We start from the raw sequence: 10,462 nt of genomic DNA, 5'->3' as shown, positions 1-10,462 counted from the left end.
TAAGGAAGCAGAAGGGACATATGTCTGATGCACCAGTGTTATTTCTAAACATTTCATATGGGGTTGCAGATTTACACTGTGCAATGTTCTTAGGAGCAACAAACCAACAGGTTAGGGGCAATATTTGAATTAAAAGGCAAAATGTGTTTACCATCAGTACTTGAACGAAAGGAGGAAATGTAGGAATCCTTGGTGCAATACACAACCCTCATGTAATTAGTAACCCTGAATTTTAACTCAGCCAACATACCTCTAAACATTACAGGGAAGTTGCCCATCTTCTCTGCATCCCATAATTTAAGGACTGCACAGAAATATCTGGATTTGTTCACTATATATGCTTTAAGTTGCTTCTTGTGTTAGCTCAAAGTCATGGGAGCTGCTGTTGACAATATGGCTATTTATTTCTTTATTTATTTTTAGAGGTTTTAATGGTACCATAAGGAAATACCACCACTCCAAAGCAACTCAGAATATGAATTAAAACCAATACAGAATTCAAACAAAATCAGTTAAAAACAAAAACAAACAGGACCTCCAGTTATAAAACAGAGCCATCTTATATCCAGATCATCATAGGGGAAGGTATCAAAGAGAAAACTCCATAATAAAACTAAATGCACAGTAAAGAGAAGAATGTTCAATAGCATACTTGTACAACAGTAATGGGGTGGGGGGAAATTTAGCACCCTAATGAAGAGTATTGCCAAAAATAGGTGATATTACTTTTTTGGCAATACTGTAGTTCCCAGAATCCCAGATTTTGGAGTAGTAGTTTAAAAAAAAAGTAATGCAGCCCATCTGGGAATGCCACTGCTTGGGTGTCAATATCTCAATCAGTCAACCTACCCACCAATCAAACCTGATCTCAGCCATGTGCTGACCAATCAGAGTTTCATTGGCAACAGACACGGTAGCCTCCAAGAGCTCGACACACCACCATTTTGTGCTTTTTGCTTGAGAAAGCAAGACCAGGGATGGAATGTCAATCAGCTAGCAGCCTCCAAGGCACCATCAGTGGAATGTATTAACTTGGTCTCTCACACGTTTTCCATGACCTATTATTTAAAGGTAAATCAAAACAAAGAGGAATACTAAATTCTGATCATTAAAAAATGCAACATATTCCACAGTGAAACTTGAACATGCCAACTGAGTGCATTCATACAAATATGCCTACTAGACATGGGGGTATTTGTATATGAATACAAATACATCACCACAGGTGGAGATAATGAGGGTCCGGGCGGCCCCCTGGTGCTGGACTATCCACTCACCCTTCTGCTGCCACAGTCTTCCACACAATTAGTCATTGTTACACACTGAGAAACAGATAGTCGTTCAAATCTTCAGATTTTTCACACGGAACGCTATATCTCCTAATCAGATGGCAAGACCTCTGTAGAAGTTTTTAAAAAGATTGTGGTACTCAAAACAACTGATTGTGATCCCAATATCCCCAAGGCCATACTGAAAATCACAGGGCAGTTCTGCAGAATCTTCCCACAAGCTTGCGCAAGAAAAAAAATGCTGTTTAAACATATTCATCAAAATTTGCACAATAAACACAAATCTACTTGTGGGTTCTTACCATGGGATTCCAGAGTTTCTGAGAATAAAAGATCTGTCACTAACATGTCAAAGGAATGTTTATATGGGGGGGGGGACAAGAGGACAGAAATGAATAAATATCTCCCAGATGGAAATACACAGGAACATCTTTCTAACAAATAATAAATGCAGCATTAGTTTTGGACAGGGCTGTACTCAAAGTATTATTTGCATTTTTCCATTACTGGCTTCAGATGTCTTTCTCTCTGGCCAGAGCAATGATGATAGGCTTATCAAAGAAGAGCTATGACAGATGTCACTGTGTGTTACATTCACTGTGTGACAGATCTAGCCTCGAGTCACATTCCGCTCCGAGTGCTGCCTCCAAAAGCATCTTGCAAGTAGCCTGCAGTGGAAACAAGTGACAAGGACTTCAGATATATTTATGACATTGCATGGATGAGGTTTTCAGGATGGTCATTGGAATGTATCAAGTATAGCACATAGAAGGAAATGTTGTGATACACTGGACCTTAACTTGTCCTCCCTCAGTCTTTTTTTCTTCAAAGCCATGAAAGTGGTATGCCACTGAATGAATATGGAGCAATATATTGAGGCTCCAATACTTTGGCCATCTCATGAGAAGAGAAGACTCTCTGGAAAAGACCCTGATGTTGGGAATATGTGAGGGCAAAAGGAGAAGAGGACGACAGAGGATGAGATGGTTGGACAGTGTCATCGAATTTGACCCAACTCCGGTAGGCAGTGGAAGATAGGAGAGCCTTGCGTGCTCTAGACCATGCGGTCACGAAGAGTTGGACACGACTAAACAACAACAATTGGAGCACAATCATTAGCCATGACATGGGGACACTGTCATCAGTTTGAGACTTGAAGCAAAATTTCACAAAAGTGGCCACTTTTTTGTATACCTCACCTTGAAGTATTTGTATGTGATGATCCCTGCCTGGTTTGTAACTTCCCGCCTCCTTTACTCCTATCATCATCCTAACCTTATAGATTACACCATGGTACTGTCTATATAATAATAATCATGTCCTGTCAAGTTAGTTCTGATTCATGGTGACCCTTGTCAGTGATTTCTAGGTGTCAAGTACTCAGAAGTGGTTTACCATTCCCTTCTTCTGAGAGCATCCTGAGATTGTGCAGCTTGCCCAAGTCTACACAGACTGTCTTTTCTCTCAAGATGCACACAGAGAAGTTAAACTCTCAATCCATATTCCAATTCACTGAGCTATCGAGCCAACTCTAGTGTCTATAAGTGCCTGGCAATTTGGCTGGATTAATAAGCAGTGACGGTGATAACACAAATGGACCCAGAGTACCTTCTTTAAGATCAAGAACATAATATGCAACAAAATCTTAATATTAACCTTGAAAATTTGTATTGTATATGTCTCCTACATTCTAATGCATGGAATGGCATCTTACACCCTAACATAGACTACCATAAAAAGACAAGAGTCATCTTATTTATTTACTGCAGGATGCTAGAAATTTCAAGATGAACTACAAAAAGAGATGAACTCATGCAAAAATTGTAGGAATTCCAAGGAAGGATAAAATGCATGAAATGAAGAAAGACATAATATTTTGATAGATAATAAGAAATGAAAAGTGCAGATTCTTACAACTGATCATTCAAGGTGAACCAAACAGGAAATTACAAGCAGGAAGGAGAACATTTGGTAAGAACCTTGTAGATGATTTCAATGCAATACAATGTCATTGTTTAGAGCAGCCACATTCAAAGTCAGAATAGCCGTGGTTGCATTTGTTAGGGGAGGAACAGGAAGAAACAGTTCTGCAAACCAGCAGCCACTTTTGCCATCCGTTTTGGTGACATGTAAGTGGTGTTTATGGTACACTTTTTCTCCCAACAACAAAGCTTAGGAAAAAAAACCTCTTGGACTACAACTCTCATAATCCCTCGCTTTTGTGGGAAGCATCTGTAGAAGAAGAACAAGGGCTATGTGACCAGGTTTTATTGAGCTGAAATTTGCATGAGCTTTCACCATTGGCTATGCTGGCTAATGCTGGTGAGTGTTCCAATTCAAATCTGATATTTGGAAGGCCAGATGTTCCCTTCTTCTGTTAAAATGGTAGCAGTGGCCGCTGGGCCCTTTTGATACAAAGTCGATTTATGCAATAACTGCATGACACAGCAGAATCAGCCTCACTTGGCTTTAACTCTGAATTGGTTGTTATCTCCTCTTAATCCCACTTGTTCCAAATGTAAAATCTCCTACTTACTTTCCAGATTTAAGCCTATCTGGAAATATTTATTTATTTATTTATTTATTTATTTATTTATTTATTTATTTATTTATTTATTTATTTATTTATTTATTTATTTACTTACTTACTTACTTACTTACTTACTTACTTACTTACTTACTTACTTACTTACTTACTTATTTATTTACTTATTTACTTATTTATTTAACTTATATGCCACCCATCTAGACAATATCTACTCTGGGCGGCTCACAACAACTAAAGTAAAAACATTAAAATGTAACAATACTTCATAACAGTAAACAATCATTCAAAATGGAAGGATAAAAAAAATAGATTAAGTGGTGCCCGAGGGAAGGCCTGCCTAAATAGCCAGGTTTTAAGTTGGCTTTTGAAGATATCCCGCCAAACGTATCTCAGAGGGGAGATTATTCCAGAGACGAGGGGCCACTGCCAAGAAGGCCCGGTTTCTTGTTTTTTTCCTTCTGGACCTCCCTTGACGTTAGGCTCCTCGGCTGCCCCTCCTGGCTGGAGTGAGTGATACGAGTAGATCTAGGTGGAAGGAAGCGTTCCGCCAATCAGCTTATGACTTTCAAATGTATAACTACAGACAGAGGACCTAAATCATCATTTTTTTCATGCTCATTGTAGCACAATTCAAGCATTCAAAACTAGGTAATAGGTGCCCCCATTAGCCACTATCTTCCAAAGGAAAAGAACTTTCTGAATACAGTGGACCCCCTACTTACGGAATTAATCTGTATTGGAATGGTGGCTGCAGGTCGAAAAGTCTGTAGGTCGAGTCTCCATTGACCTACAATGCATTGAAAACCAATTAATCCCGTAACTGGCCGTTTTTGTTCCATTTTTGTTCCATTTTGTTTTTTTCTGGTCTGTAGGTCGATTCTCCAGCTGCAAGTTGAACCTAAATTTTGCAGCCAGAGAAGTCTGTAACTCGAAGCCATCTGTAAGTCAAGGGTCCACTGTAGAAAAATTTCTGCTCTATGTGGAGCCACTGATGCAGTTGAAGAATGTGAAAAAAATCAGAATGCTGGATTCCAAACAGTGACAGCCAGAGGATGCGACTAAAACTCTTTCTTTGCTCATTATCATAAATTAAGCCTTCTTTGAATACCTAAATCTTGTCCTGGCTTTGATGCATCAGGAAGCAGCTGAAACTGGGCATGAACTGGCCTGATCCCCCCTTCATTGATTCAAGTGAATTTTATTTTATATTTATCGTGAGAAAAATTAATCATTAATTGGGGGTGATATTGATTTTGAAGATAGTTGTGTCCTTTTGTGTTTGATGTTCTAAATGCTATTCTGTCATTCTTTAATATGTAAATATCGCCTTAGGAGAAGGTTGACTTAACATCAATACACCCATCTGCATGCAGACTTCATGAGTTGTGCAATACATACCTTTGAAGAAAAGAAAATATCAAAGCATTGCACATTTTAAAATTATGGATATACATGAACTACAGACAGAATTAAAAACAAATTAAAATGTTAAGATAATTAGACTATTTTTTGACTAAAAGCAGGATACTGAAGTTAAATGCAGTAAACAAATTGACATTACTGCACTAGCATTAGTGTTATTTATTTATTTTTATTTGCATGGTAAATTGTTCTTTTTACAACCAACTGCATGGGGTGGTCCTTTTTCTAACATGCAAAGGTTACAGCTGATTTCATATATGCCGGTCAAATAATCAGCAACAGGCCCTCTTTTCCCAGAACAACATTTATCTTCCATGGAAATAACTTATAATAAGGATCTTTTTCTATTTAAAAGAAAAATGCAGTTGGGATGGAGAAAGACCCATGATGTCCTCTGTATTCTTTAATGAGGAGCTTGACGAACTTCTTTGACTCCAAAATGAAGAGCCGCGGTGCCCTATTTTATCACTATGAAAATGTTCCAACAACTTCCTCTAGGAAATTGCAAGAGGAAGTCATTATCTGGGCAGGAGGAGGGAGGGGGAGACAAAAGCTAACCAAATTATACATGTGAACCCCAGATGCAGTGTATATTAAGTCTGGGTGGGGAGTGTTTACTAGGTCATTTACCATGTTCTTGATTTTTTAGAGTTTCCTTTTCCACGATTACTTGTTGACCTTAATTGTTTCCATGCCTGTGACATAAGTCTTTGTACTTCCTATCAGAGGTTGAAAAGAGAAGTCTGGGGATTGCTCCTGCTAATTGCCTTGTATTCCTCCTCCTCCCTGGAGTACCGGTGGAAACCTTCATCCCTCACATATGCTATCAAAAAACGCCATCCTGAAACAGAAGGAGCAATGATATACAGCTGACAACATATGTTGAGCCGGGTGGGGGAGAGCAATGGCTGGGGGACACCTATCATGTTGCACAAAAGGAGGGAAAACAGATCAAACAGATTTCAGAGAATGGGTAACTTAAATAAAGCCCTAAACAGAAATATTTTTAAAAAGGAAGTTCATGCAGCAGAATGAATAAGAGGTAGTGACAGAACTTCATTCTCTTCATGCACTGTGGGAGTAAAGTCTTTTTTTTTTTTAACTTGTGTTGAAAATACTTTCATGGCAAGGCACACCCAAGGAATTAAGGACTGATAGTGAGCTAGATTTTTGATGGTTGTTCACTGGAGTTCATATGCTGGGGGCAAAAATCCATAGTTAAATAATTGCTTGTTTGCTTGTACGATTTAAATACACTCTTTTCAGCTTTGCTCCTGGTGCCTCACAGAACATAATAAAGCAGTATGTTCACCATAAAAGAATAGAAAAGTGTCGATATATATAAACCCGAAGCGGCAAAGGCCAAGTGGCATTAATACAACTAGAGAAATTAAAAAATCCTTAAAATATACAGAAAATGTGTGCATCTTTTTATTGTGCAACAAAATAAAAACAAAGGCAATGAGGAAGCCTATCAAAAGAAATAAACCCTTTATCTAGAGCACTGCTACAGATCCTTACTTGACTAACACTCAGGGCCAGCCTCACCATTACATAAAGTGAAGCAACCACAGGCTTCACTGTCAGCATGTTTGTTGTTTTGATTGTGTTCTTTATATTTTGACTGCTAGGGATGAGGAGAGTGGGATCATTTTTCTCAGGTGCCAAAAAAAAAAAAGCTGGACTGGATTGGGGTACTCGTATGCACCTCGACGGGCTTTGGGAGGGGCACCGTTTGCTCTCTGCTTTGGGAAGCAAAATGTCTTCGGCTTGGGCCAATCATGCCACAACTTTATCTGGGCAGTACCAGCACAAGAGTGTCCGTAAAGTGGCAATACAGTATCATATAGCAAGGGGCTATATATTTTAGGTGTTCCATTTAATTTGTAAGCTGACTTTGAGGAATCCTTTGTTTTGATGGTTGTTGTGGGTTTTTCGGGCTCTTTGGCTGTGTTCTGAAGGTTGTTCTTCCTGACGTTTCCCCAATCTCTGTGGCCGGCACAGGTCTGAGGGGCAGGATCAGAATACCATTTGGAGAATGTCTAAAATGTATACAGCATTAAGGAAATATAAGATACAAGACAAAATAAGATTCTAAAATACAATTGAGATAGTGTATACAACCATAACTGGTACTGTACATCCAGAGTGTTTGTGGTATAGATATAGTGGAGATACAATATTATTACAGCTACATTGTGAACAAGATGTTAGTACATAAGAGAGATACTCAAGTTTATTGATACAGTTGATAGTAATAACTCTGTTAAAATACAGTATCATTATCTCCCCCTATCACTCCCCTCTTTTTTAATTCTGTCATTTAAATGGCTGAATTTAAACTCTCATCCACGAATTGCAATAGCAACAAGTATCAGGAAGAACAACCTTCAGAACACAGCCAAAGAGCCCGAAAAACCCACAACAACCATCAGATCCCAGCTGTGAAAGCCTTCGAGAATACAATCTTTTGTTTTATCTTTACATCTTTTATTTTTAAATCTGCAAGATTGGGCTGAAACCAGCCTTGGGTGATTATTGGGCCCTTTGTTTCCCTTTGTGAGTTAGGCACAGGAACTGCGTAGCTTTCCCAGTGCTCTTGAACCCTAGCAGTCTTGGGAACTGCACAGTTCCCCTTGACAAAATTATTTAAAACTGGTGAATCATAGAATAAACGAGTTGGAAGGGGCCTCTAAGGCCATTGAATCCAAACTCTTGCTCAATGCAGGAATCCAAATCAAAGCAAATTTGACCGATGGTTGTCCAATTTTCTTTTGACTATCTCAAGATTTGGGTCACTCACCACCTACTGAGATAATTGGTTCCGTTGTCATACTGTTCTGACAGTTAAGACATTTTTTTCCTGATATTCAGCCTAAATCTGGCTTCGTGTAGCTTGAGCCCATTATTATGTGTCTGCACTTTGGAATGATTGAGAACAGATCCTGTCCCTCCTCTTTCAAGTATTTGAAAAGTGCTATCATACCGTATATCCCCTCAGTTCCTTCAGTCTTTCCTCATAGGATTTAAAGGTGTTGGACAGTCCAATTCTAAACGCAACGGTGTTGCCTTTGCCCAAACCGGCTATCAGATAACGAGTCTTACAGTCTAGAAAGGCAAACTGCCTAGACTTTGTGCTGGCCCTGCTTCCGTACAGCTGATGCACTGGAGGCATAGCTGCTGATGGAAAAGTTTATCACACATATTTATGGGGTGTCTCCTTTAGCTAGAACCCTGAGCTAGAACACCTACAAGACCACGGATATTCACCATAGTCCCAATTTTGGGAGAGAGTTGGAAAATAATCAAAACAAATAAATGTGAACCCAAAATCTGGACCTTTAATCTACTAGTCTGCCACTGCTCCGTGTTCCAAGGCTGTGATGCAATTCATTTAATATTTAGTTTATAGTTATATGCTGGTTTACCTCCAATGAGCTCCAGCTAGAATAAACCAGCAATGGATCTTCTGCCTTATCCATATTTCCTAAATAACTGTAATTTCCTAGAATTTTGCAGTTTGAGCAAACAGAACGTCTGCACAATATGTTAAACTGAGTCTCGCTGTGTCTTTTCTGATGCATATATTTTAGCAAGAAGTGATGATGATTATTTCAGGAAACGCTGTACTACTTCAAAAATATTCACAATAAAAAGATTTTAATCATTAAAATCCCACTGGTAGGTTTATAAAGTCCAGGAGAGAATAGTCATATACCTATCATCTGTAAACTTAGCAACAGAAACTCTTCTGCAAACATAATAAATAAAGGCAAATATGGAACCACCAATTAAATCAACTGATAAAGAAGGTAGAGGTCATGAAATTTCTGCTCATGGCTTTCTTCAATCTGGATATTTTCATGGGCAAAATTCTCATTGTGGCAGAAAAACGTCACTGAATTTCTGAAACAAAAATGTCTGGTAGTGCCTATTATAGTTCTTACCTTTTCCAAAACAATCCAGTCAGCCTTATGGAGGTTGTGACCCAGACTACTGAGGAAAGGCCATTTCCTATGTATAGGCCTCCCATGAAGCCCTCAATAAATCCACTATCACTCCTAACTCTAGGGACTGCGAAGAGTCTCAGCTGGCACTTGGTTTCCTTCTGGCAACAAATTAAAGCTTGATTCCTCGTCTAAAGTTTTGCCAGCTTAGGATCATGACCTGAGTAGATTGCAGGACTCATTGTGCTGCACATGATTTTGAATTATTTTAAAATGTCATTAAGTCTTTTTCTAATGATTTTTAATCCTGCAATCCTCCCAGAGATCTTAGTAGTGTAGGGCGTGATATAAATATTTAAATAAATAAATGAAACTAAGGAATAATTGTCCAACATTCAGGGGACATGATCATTGACTTCAGGACAATAGGATATCCATTTATAAAATGCATCATCACAAGGAGAGGGCAGATATTTGCATGAAACCTATGCAAATATTAATTTATGCATACAGTTTCACAGATACAATATAAACAGAAGTGCAATGCATGTTGATGAAACAGAGAAGACTGACCTATCTGCCATCCAGGTGTGAAGTAAGGTAAAGGTTCCCCTTGACATTTAGTCAGTCGTGTCCAACTTTAGGGGGTGGTGCTCATCCCCGTTTGCATGCCGTAGCGCCAGCGTTTGTCCAAAGACAGTTTCCGTTGTCACGTGGCCAGCGCGGCTATACACAGAATGCTTCCCACTGAGGTGGTACCTATTTATCTACTCACATTTGCATGCTTTCGAACTGCTAGGTTGACTAGGAGCTGGGACAAAGTGATGGGATCTGACTCTGTCGCGTGGATTCGATCTTACGACTGCTGGTCTTCTGACCCTGCAGCACACAAAGGCTTCTGCGGTTTAGCCTGCAGCGCCACCACGTCCCTAGGTGTGAAGTACTGATGGACAATTTCAAAGTTATTGCTCTGTTTCCTTACATTTGACTGGCCTAAATCCATTGCAGTCATCTAAGGTATACCCACTGAAATCACTGGGACTTCATTTGTAACAAAGCAGTCATATTTATTTCAACAGGAATTGCCTGCTTAGAACTAACATTGGATACGTCATGTAATGTTTACCTTACTGGACTGGCCAGTCTTTCAAATACGGTGTTTCAAACAGAGGACGGCATCATGTAAAATAGGACACATGGCCACCCTACGTGGTCATACGTTCAGTTTGCTGGCCCACAAACTATGCAGGTCTGAT

The sequence above is a fragment of the Pogona vitticeps genome, chromosome 4 (genome assembly GCF_051106095.1).
Source record: "Pogona vitticeps strain Pit_001003342236 chromosome 4, PviZW2.1, whole genome shotgun sequence".
Classification (NCBI taxonomy): Eukaryota; Metazoa; Chordata; class Lepidosauria; order Squamata; family Agamidae; genus Pogona; species Pogona vitticeps.
The sequence above is the reverse complement of the archived record's forward strand: the minus strand, read 5'-3'. Positions refer to the sequence as shown.